At 42.2% G+C, this 14,891-nt stretch overlaps 1 protein-coding gene across 1 annotated transcript in view; it reads right to left on the bottom strand.

The window, feature by feature from the left end:
* Rapgef5 (Rap guanine nucleotide exchange factor 5) overlaps nt 1–14,891 on the bottom strand; it is a 239,294-nt gene that overhangs the window by 160,313 nt on the left and 64,090 nt on the right. The gene's annotated exons all lie outside the window — the stretch shown is intronic.

The following is a 14,891-nucleotide window of genomic DNA, read 5'->3' as shown; positions in this document are numbered from 1 at the left end:
TGAAAACAGTAAAATTGAGCCTTGATCAGAACGTTTGTTGTCTTGGCTCCATTCTTTCTTTCGCCCCGTCTAGATTCCTCTCTTTTCAGTTCGAACTGCCATTCTCAGTTGAACCGTTCGTGTTGTGGACTGCGGGCAGGCCGCAACATTCTTCCAGTCAAAGCCCAGACACTTTAGTGATACCACCTGTAGAATGGCCTCCTTGCAGGGATATTACATCAGGAAAACTCATATTAAGACAAAACCCGGCCAACTAAGGTCCTTCCCAACTAGAAAGTCCATCTATAGAATTCATTAGCACACAAGGACCTCCTCAAAGAACAAGAGCCAGAACTTGGAATGCAAAAGCAGGAAAACCTACTTATTGTATGCCACCTTGAGAGCAATTGTAGCCCTCAATTGTAGCAGTAGAGTGTCACCCGGGCCCTCTGTTTCACAGGACAGCTGTGAGACTAACTCAGATAATGTGAAAGAAGATCAAGAACAGCAGCTTGATTCAGAGTGTCACTTGACTGTTAGCTATCAGTGACACCGTTACATTGTAATTAGGATCTTTGAAGTGAAGTGCTTAAACCCCTTCTTCCCACTCAACTGTGAAGTCCTTGCCAGTGACTACTGCTTCTGCTCACTGTGAATTCCACATGCCTGGCCCACCCCCACTGTCATAGCAAAAAAAGAAATAAAGACTAAAATGCCTTATAAAGATGCAATGAGCAGTATTCCAGGTGCTTCTGTCCCCAGAGTTTACCTCAAAAATAACTCTGAAGCTTTCAGGTAGGCACGGAGGACACACCAGTCATAGAAATTCACTTTGCAACTTCAGAGGTATCCATCACCTTAACTTCCTGTGGCCTGGCAGCTCTGGCAGTCACAGGGAACTGTTATATTATGAACCAGGGGATTACCAGGCACACACTCTACAAGGAGCATGGAATACGTTTATATCTCTGCCACAGTAAATCATCATGGATTTGACTGCTGAAATCTGATCTTGCTGTGAGTCGGAAGTTCAGGTCGGGCTCGACCAGTTCCTCTACTTAGAATCTCAAGGGGTTCCTCGGGGCAACACTTCATAGCGCAACCTCAATGCATTCTCAAGCTCACAGAGATAGGTGTGGGCAGAATCCAATGCCTGAATCTACAGGATAGGGGAATCTATTTCCTTACAGATAATACCTGAATCCAATCTCTGCATCTGAAGGGTGGGGCATCTGCTTCCTTACAGAATGTGCCTGAGAGCTGCATTTCCTTTTCAGTATTTCTGTTGGGTTGTTTACTGATAGTAATATACGCTGAATTTCAAATGTTGGAAGCTGTAGAAAGGTAGAAGTGAGGGAAGCATGCAGAGTACCAGTGTCTCAGCAGCTTCTCCTAAATGCACACACTGAGTGCACCTGGATGCTAATTACCAGGTGTAAGTTATGAAAAGCGATGGCCTAGATATTGCCAAAAGGTGATTCAAGTCTGATTCTGGGTTTTAAGAAAGGACTGTCCCCTCCCTGCTGCCCCTTACCACTTATGGCAGTCACTCCAGAGAGCTGGCCCTGCACCCCACTGGGCAGCACAGTAAAGCTGGCCCTGGTGGTAGGGGTGTGGGTGGGGTGCAGGTGATGCAGCCCCAAGGGCAAGAGCATGGGAGAGCTTGCCCCTCCACTCGTCTACATGGTGTGGGTGTGGGGTGATGCCCTCTCCCCTTAGTCACTCCCCATCACTTGCAGTAGTTGGGAGAGCTGGCAGGAAGAGCCTGAGAGTAGGAGATCTGGCCTTGCCCCCTCACTAGCTGTAGCACTCGGGAGAACAGACTCCATACCTTGCTGGGACAACACAGTGGAGCTGGCCCTTATGGGAAGACACAGGTAAGCCAGCCCTAACTAAGGGTGTGAGGGTGTGAGAGCTAGCCCAGCCCATGGCAGGCTATAGCAATTGAGAAAGTGAGCTCTACACTTGACTGGGCAGCACAGCAGAGCTGGCACCTGGAGGCATAGGTGAGGGTGAGCTGGCCCATGGGGATGAAAACAGGAGAGCGACTCTGCCTCTTGTCAAAGGTGGCATTGGGTGGCCTAGCCAGAGCAGTGCTGGAGAGCTGACCCTAGTGGTTCAGATAAGGGAAAGATGGCACACTGACCAACTCAGCTGGCCCACCCCCAAATCATTATCATCTGTGAACTGTTGGGAAGTGTGAAAGGACCAGTCCTGCTTGCTGATCTAAAGCTGCAGGATGCCCATGACCCCAGGCAGCAACTGGAAGACCCAGAGAAGTCCCAGTGAGGATCCAATATTGGTGTCACAGAAGCCAGAGATCTAAAACCAATGACTCACTGCAATGAGCATTTGCAAGTGAAGACATGTGGGAAAAGGGATTTTCTCTGGGACATACTGTGACATAGCTACCACGATAAGATGTTTTCTATGCTTTGTTTTGGTTTGTATGTTTGTATGTTTCTATTTTGGGCGGAGGCTACAAGGGTGAAGGGCAGATCTGAGATGATTGGGACTGGCGTCCATGATGTAAAACTCACAAAGAATCAATAAAAAGTTTTAAAAAGAGAGAGAAAGGACCTCACAGAATTGTCAGCATAGTGAGAGGCTTGAGTCCCTACACAGAGTACAGAATGTAAATTAATAAAGCAACAAGGGGCTGGAGAGGTGGCTCAACAGTTAAGAGCAGTGACTGCTCTTCCAGAGACCCTGAGTTCAATTCCCAGCAACCTCATGGTGGCTCACAAACATGTGTAATGGGATTCGGTGCCCTCTTTTAGTGTGTCTGAAGACAGTGACAGTGTATTCTTACTTAAACTTTTTTTTTAATTTTTTATATTTTTATTACATATTTTCCTCAATTACATTTCAATGCTATCCCAAAAGTCCCCCATAGCGCCCCCCACTTCCCTACCCACCCATTCCCATTCTTTTGGCCCTGGCATTCCCCTATATTGGGGCATATAAAGTTTGCAAGTCCAATGGGCCTCTCTTTCCATTGATGGCCGACTAGGCCATCTTTCGATACATATGCAGCTAGAGACAAGAGCTCCGGGGTTCTGGTTAGTACATCATGTTGTTCCAACAATAGGGTTGCAGATCCCTTTAGCTCCTTGGGTACTTTCTCTAGCTTCTCCATTGGGAGCCCTGTGATACATCCAATAGCTGACTGTGAACATCCACTCCTGTGTTTGCTAGGCCCCGGCATCGTCTCACAAGAGACAGCTATATTTGGGTCCTTTCAGCAAAATCTTGCTAGTGTATGCAATGGTATCAGCGTTTAGAAGCTGCTTATGGGATGGATCCCTGGATACGGCAGTCTCTAAATGGTCCATCCTTTCATCACAGCTACGAACTTTGTCTCTGTAACTCCTTCCATGGATGTTTTGTTCCCAATTCTAAGAAGGGGCACAGTGTCCACATTTTGGTCTTCATTCTTCTTGAGTTTCATGCGTTTAGCAAATTGTATCTTATATCTTGGGTATCCTAAGTTTTGGGCTAATATCCACTTATCAGTGAATACATATTGTGTGAGTTCTTTTGTGATTGTGTTACTTCACTCAAGATGATGCCCTCCAGGTCCATCCATTTGGCTAGGAATTTCATAAATTCATTCTTTTTAATAGCTGAGTAGTACTCCATTGTGTAAATGTACCATAATTTCTGTATCCATTCCTCTGTTGAGGGACATCTGGGTTCTTTCCAGCTTCTGGCTATTATAAATATGGCTGCTATGAACATAGTGGAGCATGTGTCCTTTTTACCGGTTGGCACATCTTCTGGATATATGCCCAGGAGAGGTATTGCTGGATCCTCCGGTAGTACTATGTCCAATTTTCTGAGGAACCGCCAGACTGATTTCCAGAGTGGTTGTACAAGCTTGCAATCCCACCAACAATGGAGGAGTGTTCCTCTTTCTCCACATCCTCGCCAGCATCTGCTGTCACCTGAATTTTTGATCTTAGCCATTCTGACTGGTGTGAGGTGGAATCTCAGGGTTGTTTTGATTTGCATTTCCCTGATGATTAAGGATGTTGAACATTTTTTCAGGTGCTTCTCTGCCATTCGGTATTCCTCAGGTGAGAATTCTTTGTTCAGTTCTGAGCCCCATTTTTAATGGGGTTATTTCACTTTCTGGAGTCCACCTTCTTGAGTTCTTTATATATATTGGATATTAGTCCCTTATCTGATTTAGGATAGGTGAAGATCCTTTCCCAATCTGTTGGTGGTTTTTTTGTCTTATTGATGGTGTCTTTAGCCTTGCAGAAGCTTTGTAGTTTCATGAGGTCCCACTTGTCAATTCTCGATCTTACAGCACAAGCCATTAGTGTTCTATTCAGGAATTTTTCCCCTGTGCCCATATCTTCAAGGCTTTTCCCCACTTTCTCCTCTATAAGTTTCAGTGTCTCTGGTTTTATGTGAAGTTCCTTGATCCACTTAGACTTGATCTTAGTACAAGGAGATAGGAATGGATCGATTCGCATTCTTCGACATGTTAACAACCAGTTGTGCCAGCACCATTTGTTGAAAATGCTGTCTTTCTTCCACTGGATGTTTTTAGCTTCCTTGTCGAAGATCAAGTGACCGTAGGTGTGTGGGTTCATTTCTGGGTCTTCAATTCTATTCCATTGGTCTACTTGTCTGTCACTATACCAGTACCACGCAGTTTTTATCACAATTGCTCTGTAGTAAAGCTTTAGGTCCGGCATGGTGATTCCACCAGAGGTTCTTTTATCCTTGAGAAGAGTTTTTGCTATCCTAGGTTTTTTGTTATTCCAGATGAATTTGCAGATTGCACTTTCTAATTCGTTGAAGAATTGATTTGGAATTTTGATGGAGATTGCATTGAATCTGTAGATTGCTTTTGGCAAGATAGCCATTTTTACAATGTTGATCCTGCCAATCCATGAGCATGGGAGATCTTTCCATCTTCTGAGATCTTCTAGAATTTCTTTCTTCAGAGACTTGAAGTTTTTATTATACAGATCTTTCACTTCCTTAGTTAGAGTCACGCCAAGATATTTTATATTATTTGTGACTATTGAGAAGGGTGTTGTTTCCCTAATTTCTTTCTCAGCCTGTTTATTCTTTGTGTAGAGAAAGGCCATTGATTTGTTTGAGTTAATTTTATATCCAGCTACTTCACCGAAGCTGTTTATCAGGCTTAGGAGTTCTCTGGTGGAATTTTTAGGGTCACTTATATATACTATCATATCATCTGCAAAGAGTGATATTTTGACTTCATCTTTTCCAATTTGTATCCCTTTGATCTCCTTTTGTTGTCGAATTGCTCTGGCTAGGACTTCAAGTACAATGTTGAATAGGTATGGAGAAAGTGGACAGCCTTGTCTAGTCCCTGATTTTAGAGGGATTGCTTCAAGCTTCTCACCATTTACTTTGATGTTGGCTACTGGTTTGCTGTAGATTGCTTTTATCATGTTTAGGTATGGGCCTTGAATTCCTGATCTTTCCAAGACTTTTATCATGAATGGGTGTTGGATCTTGTCAAATGCTTTTTCCACATCTAACGAGATGACCATGTGGTTTTTGTCTTTGAGTTTGTTTATATACTGGATTACGTTGATGGATTTCCGTATATTGAACCATCCCTGCATCCCTGGGATGAAACCTACTTGGTCAGGATGGATGATTGTTTTGATGTGTTCTTCGATTCGGTTAGCAAGAACTTTATTGAGGATTTTTGCATCAATATTCATAAGGGATATTGGTCTGAAGTTTTCTATCTTTGTTGGGTCTTTTTGTGGTTTAGGTATCAGAGTAATTGTGGCTTCATAGAATGAGTTGGGTAGAGTACCTTCTGTTTCTATTTTGTGGAATAGTTTGTGAAGAACTGGGATTAGATCTTCTTTGAAGGTCTGATAGAACTCTGCACTAAACCCATCTGGTCCTGGGCTTTTTTTAGTTGGGAGACTATTAATGACTGCTTCTATTTCTTTGGGGGATATAGGGCTGTTTAGATCATTAACCTGATCTTGATTCAACTTTGGTACCTGGTATCTGTCTAGGAACTTCTCCATTTCATCCAGGTTCTCCAGTTTTGTTGAGTATAGCCTTTGGTAGAAGGATCTGATGGTGTTTTGGATGTCTTCAGGATCTGTTGTTATGTCTCCTTTTTCATTTCTGATTTTGTTAATTAGGATGCTTTCCCTGTGCCCTCTAGTGAGTCTGGCTAAGGGTTTATCTATCTTGTTGATTTTCTCAAAGAACCAGCTCCTTGATTGGTTGATTCTTTGAATAGTTTTTCTTGTTTCCACTTGGTTGATTTCGCCCCTGAGTTTGATTATTTCCTGCCGTCTACTCCTCTTGGGTGAATTTGCTTCCTTTATTTTCTAGAGCTTTTAGGTATGTTGTCAAGCTGCTAGTGTGTGATCTCTCTAGTTTCTTTTTGGAGGCACTCAGAGCTATGAGTTTTCCTCTTAGAAATGCTTTCATTGCGTCCCATAAGTTTGGGTATGTTGTGGCTTCATTTTCATTGAACTCTAAAAAGTCCTTAATTTCTTTCTTTATTCCTTCCTTGACCAAGGTATCATTGAGAAGAGTGTTGTTCAGTTTCCACATGAAGGTTGGCTTTCTATTATTTATTTTGTTATTGAAGATCAGCCTTAGTCCATGGTGATCTGATAGGATGCATGGGACAATTTCAATATTTTTGTATCTGTTGAGGCCTGTTTTGTGACCAATTATGTGGTCAATTTTGGAGAAGGTACCATGAGGTGCTGAGAAGAAGGTATATCCTTTTGTTTTAGGATAGAATGTTCTGTAGATATCTGCCAGATCCATTTGATTCATAATTTCTCTTAGTTTCTCTGTGTCCCTGTTTAGTTTCTGTTTCCATGATCTGTCCATTGGTGAAAGTGGTGTGTTGAAGTCTCCCACTATTATTGTATGAGGTGCAATGTGTGCTTTGAGATTTACTAAAGTTTCTTTAATGAATGTGGCTGCCTTTGTATTTGGAGCATAGAGATTCAGGATTGATAGTTCCTCTTGGAGGATTTTACCTTTGATGAGTATGAAGTGTCCCTCCCTGTCTTTTTTAATGACTTTGGGTTGGAAGTCAATCTTATCAGATATTAGAATGGCTACTCCAGCTTGTTTCTTCATACCATTTGCTTGGAAAATTGTTTTCCAGCCTTTCATTCTGAGGTAGTGTCTATCTTTTTCTCTGAGATGAGTTTCCTGTAAGCAGCAAAATGTTGGGTCTTGTTTGTGTAGCCAGTTTGTTAGTCTATGTCTTTTTATCGGGGAGTTGAGTCCATTGATATTAAGAGATATTAAGGAAAAGTAAATGTTGTTTCCTGTTATTTTTGTTGTTAAAGTTGGCATTCTGTTCTTGTGGCTGTCTTCTTTTAGGTTTGTTGAGGGATTATCTTCTTGTTGTTTCTAGGGCATGGTTCCTGTCCTTGTATTGGTTTTTTTCTGTTATTATCCTTTGAAGGGCTGGATTCGTGGAGAGATAATGTGTGAATTTGGTTTTGTCGTGGAATACTTTGGTTTCTCCATCTATGTTAATTGAGAGTTTGGCTGGGTATAGTAGCCTGGGCTGGAGTTTGTGTTCTTTTAGTGTCTGTATAACATCCGTCCAGGATCTTCTGGCTTTCATAGTCTCTGGTGAGAAATCTGGTGTAATTCTGATAGGCTTGCCTTTATATGTTACTTGGCCTTTTTCTCTTACTGCTTTTAGTATTCTATCTTTATTTAGAGCATTTGTTGTTCTGATTATTATGTGTCGGGAGGTATTTCTTTTCTGGTCCAGTCTATTTGGAGTTCTGTAGGCTTCTTGTATGTTCATGGGCATCTCTTTCTTTAGATTTGGGAAGTTTTCTTCTATAATTTTGTTGAAGATGTTTGCTGGTCCTTTGAGTTGAAAATCTTCATTCTCATCCACTCCTATTATCCGTAGGTTTGGTCTTCTCATTGTGTCCTGTATTTCTTGGATGTTTTGAGTTAGGATCTTTTTGCATTTTACATTTTCCTTGATTGTTGTGCCGATGTTCTCTATGGAATCTTCTGCACCTGAGATTCTCTCTTCCATCTCTTGTATTCTGTTGCTGATGCTGGTATCTATGGTTCCAGATTTCTTTCCTAGGGTTTCTATCTCCTGTGTTGCCTCATTTTGGGTTTTCTTTATTGTGTCTACTTCCCTTTTTAGGTCTAGTATGGTTTTGTTCATTTCCATCATCTGTTTGGATGTGTTTTCCTGTTTTTCTGTAAGGACTTCTACCTGTTTGATTATGTTATCCTGTTTTTCTTTAAGGATTTGTAACTCTTTAGCAGTGTTCTCCTGCAATTCTTTAAGGGATTTTTGTGCTTCCTCTTTACTGTCTTCTACCTGTTTACCAGTGTTCCTTTGTATTTCTTTAAGTGTGTTATTAAAGTCCTTCTTGAAGTCCTCTACCATCATCAGGAGATATGCTTTTAGATCCGTGTGTAGCTTTTCCGGTGTGTTGGGGTGCCCTGGACTGGGCGAAGTGGGAGTGCTGGGTTCTGATGATGGTGAGTGGTCTTGGTTCCTGTTAGTAAGATTATTACGTTTACTTTTCGCCATCTGGTAATCTCTGGGGTTAGTTGTTGTCGTTGTCACTGTTTAAAGATTGGAGCAGAAGCTGTGTTCCACTCACCAGCAGTCTCAAAATCCTGTGGCGGGGGTCGTGGGTAGCTGGTGGGTGTCAGCCGACCCTGCGCTCTAGCTACCCCGGTGCTGGTCCGGCCGAAAGAGGCCTGTTGCCCTACTCAGTCCGGTTTTCTGCTTCCCTAACTAATGCTGTCTCAGGTCCCGCGCACAATTGGATTGGAGCAGAAGCTGTGTTCCACTCACCAGAAGTCTTAAGATCCTGTGGCGGGTGTTGTGGGTAGCTGGCGAGTGTCAGCTGACCCTGCGCCCTCGCTACCCCGGTGCTTTTCTGACCGGAAGAGGCTTGTGGCCCTATGTAGGCCGGATTTCTCCCTCCCCAACCAAAGCAGTCTCAGGTCCCGCGTGATTCGACTGGAGCTTACTTAAACTTTTAAAGAAAATAACAAAGCAACAAATGGCACACTTCTGTTTGTACCTGTTACGAACCAGGGCACTGTTCCAAATCCCACTGACTTATTTTACCTTCACATTGCTTGAGATATGGTAACAGTACAGATGAGCTCTTGAAAAATGTTCTGTGACTCGTAGGAAGATGATTTAGAACAAGCTGGATTCATGTACTGTGCTATCCTTCTTTCATGGTTCTGTCATAACCCCTGGAACACTGTCCATGAATGAAGCCCTGTGAGATTTCTGAGAGCTTGTGGGAAAACGCCAAGTAAACAAGACGAGAGTCCTGTAATCTCTGTTCCTCCATGACATGGATTTTGTGTTCCTCCCAGATATAGTAAATAGGAACATGTTTGCTTCAGATTACACGTTGCTGCTTGCTTTGGTCATTCAAAAATGTTTCCAAGCATGGGTTGCCCGTGAGTGTATATAACCTAAACTCATGTGGATTCTGCTCATTCTGCCTTGCTTAACCGCTAGAATTCCTGCAGAATTATCAACTGATGCTCTGAATAAAGTTGGCTATTGCGTTGAGACTTCAGCCCCCTTTTAGGCTCCACTCTCCCAGGCTCACACCATAAAGCAGAGCAGTAACAACCACGTGGCCTCTCCAGACACTTTAACAGATTAGCCAAAACATGCTGGTAACATAATTTCCATGGGATTCTTTTGTGTTAATGAGCAGTTTTGTTAGAAGACTCTAGAAATTGTTTTTCTAAATGTTTTATATAACTTCAGCACTCATTCCTTCCTTCCCCCACTCTCTCACTCTTTCTTCCTTTCCTCCTTCGGTTGTGGGGGGTGGGGGAGGTGATCAGGGGGCAAACCTAAGGCCTCAGTCATATTAAACATATATTCTACTACCGAACTACAATTTCAACATCTTCATTTTTATTAAAAGATTTTAAATTTTTGTTTATTTTATGCATATATGTTTGCCTGTACATATGGCTATGCACCATGTGTGTATCTGGTATCCTCAGAAGCCAGGAGAGGGTGTTAGATTCCTCAGCACTGGAAATACAGACAGTCACATTGGTACAGAGACTCAAACTCAGGTCCTCTATAAAAGCAGCCAGTGCTCTTAAAGCTGAGCCCCTATAGTTTTTAATCTTTCTCTGCTCATTTTTCTGAGCCTCAGACTTCACGTGTGTTTATGCTGACTCTCCAGTCATACCTTCATTAAAAAAAAATAGGTGTTAATATATTTAAGACCTCCCCACCAGGAAATAATTAAAGTAGTAATTTTATTCCTTAAATTTAGTCTAAATCAAATTAGGATGGTATTTTAATTTCTCCATGATTGGCATAAGGTCAACTGGAATTTCCACGTTTTCTACTTGATCTGGGACAGTCTTAGGCATAGTTTCATATTCATATTACAGGTATCAGATGAGATCTGCCCTGTGGTTGAGTTTCAGCAGTGCCAAGGGCAGGTGTTACATTCTCAAACCCATTTGACAAGTTTCAGCCCTGCAGCTCCCCTAGGAGCACGAGGAGGCTTGATTACTCAGCCGGGAGCAACAAAGGACATTTATTTCACTGGAATTGTGGGGAATGCTGCAGAGACAGCAACCCTCAAATTCATGCATTGTCAATCATGTCAGGGACTGACTTCCCCCGAGTTTAATGGAGAAAGGATCTGCTCGCTTGAACACATCAAGAAGTCTGGCAAAGGGGACACAGTGGGCTACAGCAGAAGAGAGAAGGGTGGTCCTGTGCTGGGTCAGGAGACATTTCTCAAGTTCAGCAAGCAGCACCTGACTCCATGTTTCCAAGGTGAACAAAGAGGGGGAGCTATTAAGTCGTTTAGAGAATGCGTCTACGAGGAAGGTGGGATGATTCCTGTGGAAGGGAACTAGAAGCAAGCGGCTGAGGGTTGGGTCCTACAGATCCAGAAAAAAGAGGAATTATGGGGAAGGGGGCAAATGAAAAATGTACAGTTCCATGGAGCAGGAGGCCACACGTGATCCAGTGTTGACCGAAGCACTTCCATGGCTCTTGCAGAGAGCTGAAGCCAGATCTTCACTGTGGCAGCAAAGAAGGGCAGTGTTAAGCTGGCATGTGACCCCCAAGGCCTCTCCAAGCCTCATTTAGAGACAGCACAGTGGGGAACCGAAGGGAGGAGTGCAGAAAGAACTGTAGAAAAACAGATGAGAATGTCACCTCAGGCTTGGATCAGGGGCAAGGAGATGCTACGTACTACATGAAAGAGTGGAGCCCTGGTACTAGATGCAAATGGACATGTGAAGACACTGACAGTATCTGTCCTTGTTAGGAAGACCATTGCTTTGATGGGATGCTGGGACCATGAGCAAGCTGGGGAGGAAAGGGTTTGTGTAGCTTACACTTCCACATCATAGTCCATCATTGGAGGGCAGGAACCTAGAGGCAGGAGCTGATGCAGAGGCCATGGAGGGTTGCTGCTTACTGGTTTACTCCTCATGGCTTGCTCAGCCTGCTTTCTTACAGAACCAGGACCACCAATCAGCCTAGGGACTAACCCATCTACGTGGGCTGGGACCTCCCTATCAATCTCTAATTTTAAAACCACCCTACACCTGGATCTTATGCATGGACTTTTCCAATTCACATTCCCCCCTTTCAGATGTCTCTAGCTTGCATCAAGTTGACATAAAATTAGCCTGCACAATATGTAAAAAGAGAAGATAATTTCTAAGGGTTTCTTTCCTTATATATGTTTTTCTTGAAGAAACCAAACATATTTCTGTTCCACTAAACAGAAGCATGGGCTTTCTCTATTTACTAAGGTACCTGCAGTATTGGCCATGTGGAGACACAGTTCAGATTAGTTCCATTGACTTGAAATGAGTTTAATGAAAGCAAGATGGCTATGGGGTCTCCTGGGTGTACTTAAGAGCCCGATTCTCTATGAGTCTCCTGGGTGAACTTAAGAGCCCGATTCTCTCTCCTCTTCTAACCCATCCAACAGATAAAGCTTCTTACACACATTGCAATCCTCTCAGGAGATTCAGTACCTATTTTTGCCTAAGTAGACTCTCAACTCCTCCCCCTGCATCTGTCAGTCACTGTGCCCACCTTAGATTGAAGACTCTTTCCAGGGCCACACACCCTGCTCGTTAACAGAAACACCACTGGGCTCCTATGCTCCTGCTGTTATTTCTAAACATGACTCTGCTCTCTCTGTCACTTACCCTGTCCCTCCTAATGCCCCTCACCACATGGAATCATTTAAAAGCCCTGATTGACTACCTTGGGTTTTCCCAGTGACCTCCACAGTGTTCTGCATTCACCACTGACTGCTTACTGGTATAAGAATCTGTAACACATGCCCTAAGCTATTTTGCCTCAGGAAACCTGAAAAGCCATCGGAATTAACTTCCAAACTAGACAGCCACATTTACCAATATTTCTACCAGGTTAAAAGTTAAAGTGCTATTTAAAATGCTCCCCAGAGGCCTCATTCTGTCAAGTCGTAAGAATTCCATATATAGCATAGTTGGCTTCAAACTTGGGATCCTCCTGCCTTAGCCTCCAAGCACTAGAACAACAAGTGAATACTTCCATTCCCAGCTTCCTATGTCTTGTTAATTGACTGTGTGATCAATAACGTCTGTCTCTCATGCTCTTCTCTCCAGTGCAATGATAGCATGCCCTGCAATGTGAGCATGAACTGCAACAACACAGAGAAAGCAATGGCTGGATCCTGAATCAAAGAGCACACCAGTGGCCTCTTCTAGTCTCTTACCTGTTCCCCATTTGGGTTTTCATAAATCAACAACAAACTAATAGACTACCATCAGAAAAAAAGGTTCTTCAAAAGAACTTCCCCTATCATGCTAGAGATGTGACTCCATGGCAGAGTATGGCATGGCCAAGAAAGTCCTGGGGTCAAGCCTCAGTACCAGCAAGGGAAAAAAAAAAATGTTTCCTAATAAAGATTCCTCTTAGTGTAGTTTGTAATAGCTCAAGACTGAAAATAACCACAACGTTCAATAGAGAAGAAAATGATAAATGTGCAGGCTATGAAATCTCAGAATCATAGTAAGTGTTGCAGGTAATGCTTTTAGCCACGGAAACATTGAGCAATAAACACCGATCACAGCTGGGTATAGTGATGAACATCTATAATTCTAGCACTTGGGAGGTGGAGGCAGGAAGATTGGGAGCTCAGGGTCCATATCAGCCACATAGTGAGTTCAAGGACTGCCTGGGCCACACTAGATTCTGTCTCAAAACAGATACAAAACTCTTCAATAACAACAAATCCCAATGTAGTACAGACTGAACATTAAAAAGCTTGGCTTCTTAATTGAGGAATAGGCATGTGTGCACACATACAGAGAGATAAAGTAAATTATAAATACTTCAGTGTTAATTCTGAGCACCTTTTAATTTTATAAGAAGTTTTATTTTAATTATGAAGTCTTTATGTTCAATTGAAATATCCAAATATCAAGTAATGAAACAAAACTGTAAAAGATAGAGAAACCATAGTATGGTAGCTATTAGATTTACATTCATTCTGACATCCACAAACAAAAAAAAATGTATATTATTTCTACCAAAAATACACATAAGATATTATTCTCTCCTAATCTGCCACCAATATAAGAAGACAAAAATATATTTAAAATTTACCTTAGTCTATCATCACCAAAAGAACATAAATAATTCTAACTTTTTCATGTCTCCTGGCCCTCCTATACATATGGTCATATTATACAACAGTGTGGCTCTGACCTAAGTATGGCAAAACCTCATTTCATGTATGCAACTATAAGACGTTCTATTTAAACCACGGTAAAGAGAAGTAGCCCACTATAAAACCTGTATGGTACACATTCTATAGTTCCTCAGACGTCTCCAGAGAAGACAGAACAGAAGAAGACAGGAAGCAACCTTAGCAAATCCTTGGTGGCCAATGTCCAGACCGAGAGCTCAATGATTTATTTCTCTTCCTTGTGGATGAACAAAGTCTGCACTTTCTATGTGCACTCTTATCAAACAGTGATTATCCTCATCTTGAACCCTCCTTCACACACACACATACACAATGCTATAGTACACAGATGTGTAAACACACACATGGCCTTCCTCCTCTATTCCCAAGGAACTTACTCATTACTAAGCTTTACTCACATCTCACATGATTAAAGATTACAAATATATGCACATATATGTATATATACACATACATTTGTATATTATATGTATGCATATATGTGTACATACACACACACACACACATACACACACACACATATATATATATCCACCACTCTTTTTTTCTTTTAAATTGCTTTTTGAGATAATTTTGTACAGCCTGGACTTGCCTCAAATCACTATGTGTGCCTGGCCTCAAACTTCTAATCTTCCTGTCTCTGCCTCCCAAGTGTTGGGATTACAGGTGTGCACTACCATTTCCAGCTTGAACATATGTCTTTTTTCTAATAAGGGAGATGTTGCAGACTGAACAGAGTGCCTTTAGCATGCATTCTATTACTGAACTATATCCCAAGTCTTTGAATAGATGAAATAAGATGAGGACATTGAGCTAACAACAGTCAGTGAAACAATACTCAGTGTCCTGCTTCCACAGGGCAAGTCCCCAGAAGAAGAACTTCACTAGATTATCATATCCAGACAGGCCAGACATTTTCTTTAGAATTAGAGATGATGATTTAGAAATTCATTTTTTTAAATATTTACTTATAATATTTTATATGTGTGAGTGTTATGCCTGCATGCCATTGTATGTACCATGTCTGTTTCTGGTGCCTGTGGAGGTCAGGAGAGGGCATGGGATCCCCTGGAACTGGAGTACCAGATGGTAGGAGCCACCATGTGTATACTGGAAACCAGACACGGGTCTTCTGAAACCAGG

Source organism: Mus caroli, unplaced genomic scaffold (assembly GCF_978045245.1).
Source record: "Mus caroli unplaced genomic scaffold, Mus_caroli_1 scaffold_14, whole genome shotgun sequence".
Classification (NCBI taxonomy): Eukaryota; Metazoa; Chordata; class Mammalia; order Rodentia; family Muridae; genus Mus; species Mus caroli.
Note: the sequence above shows the minus strand (reverse complement) of the source record. Positions and strands in the feature narration are given on the sequence as shown.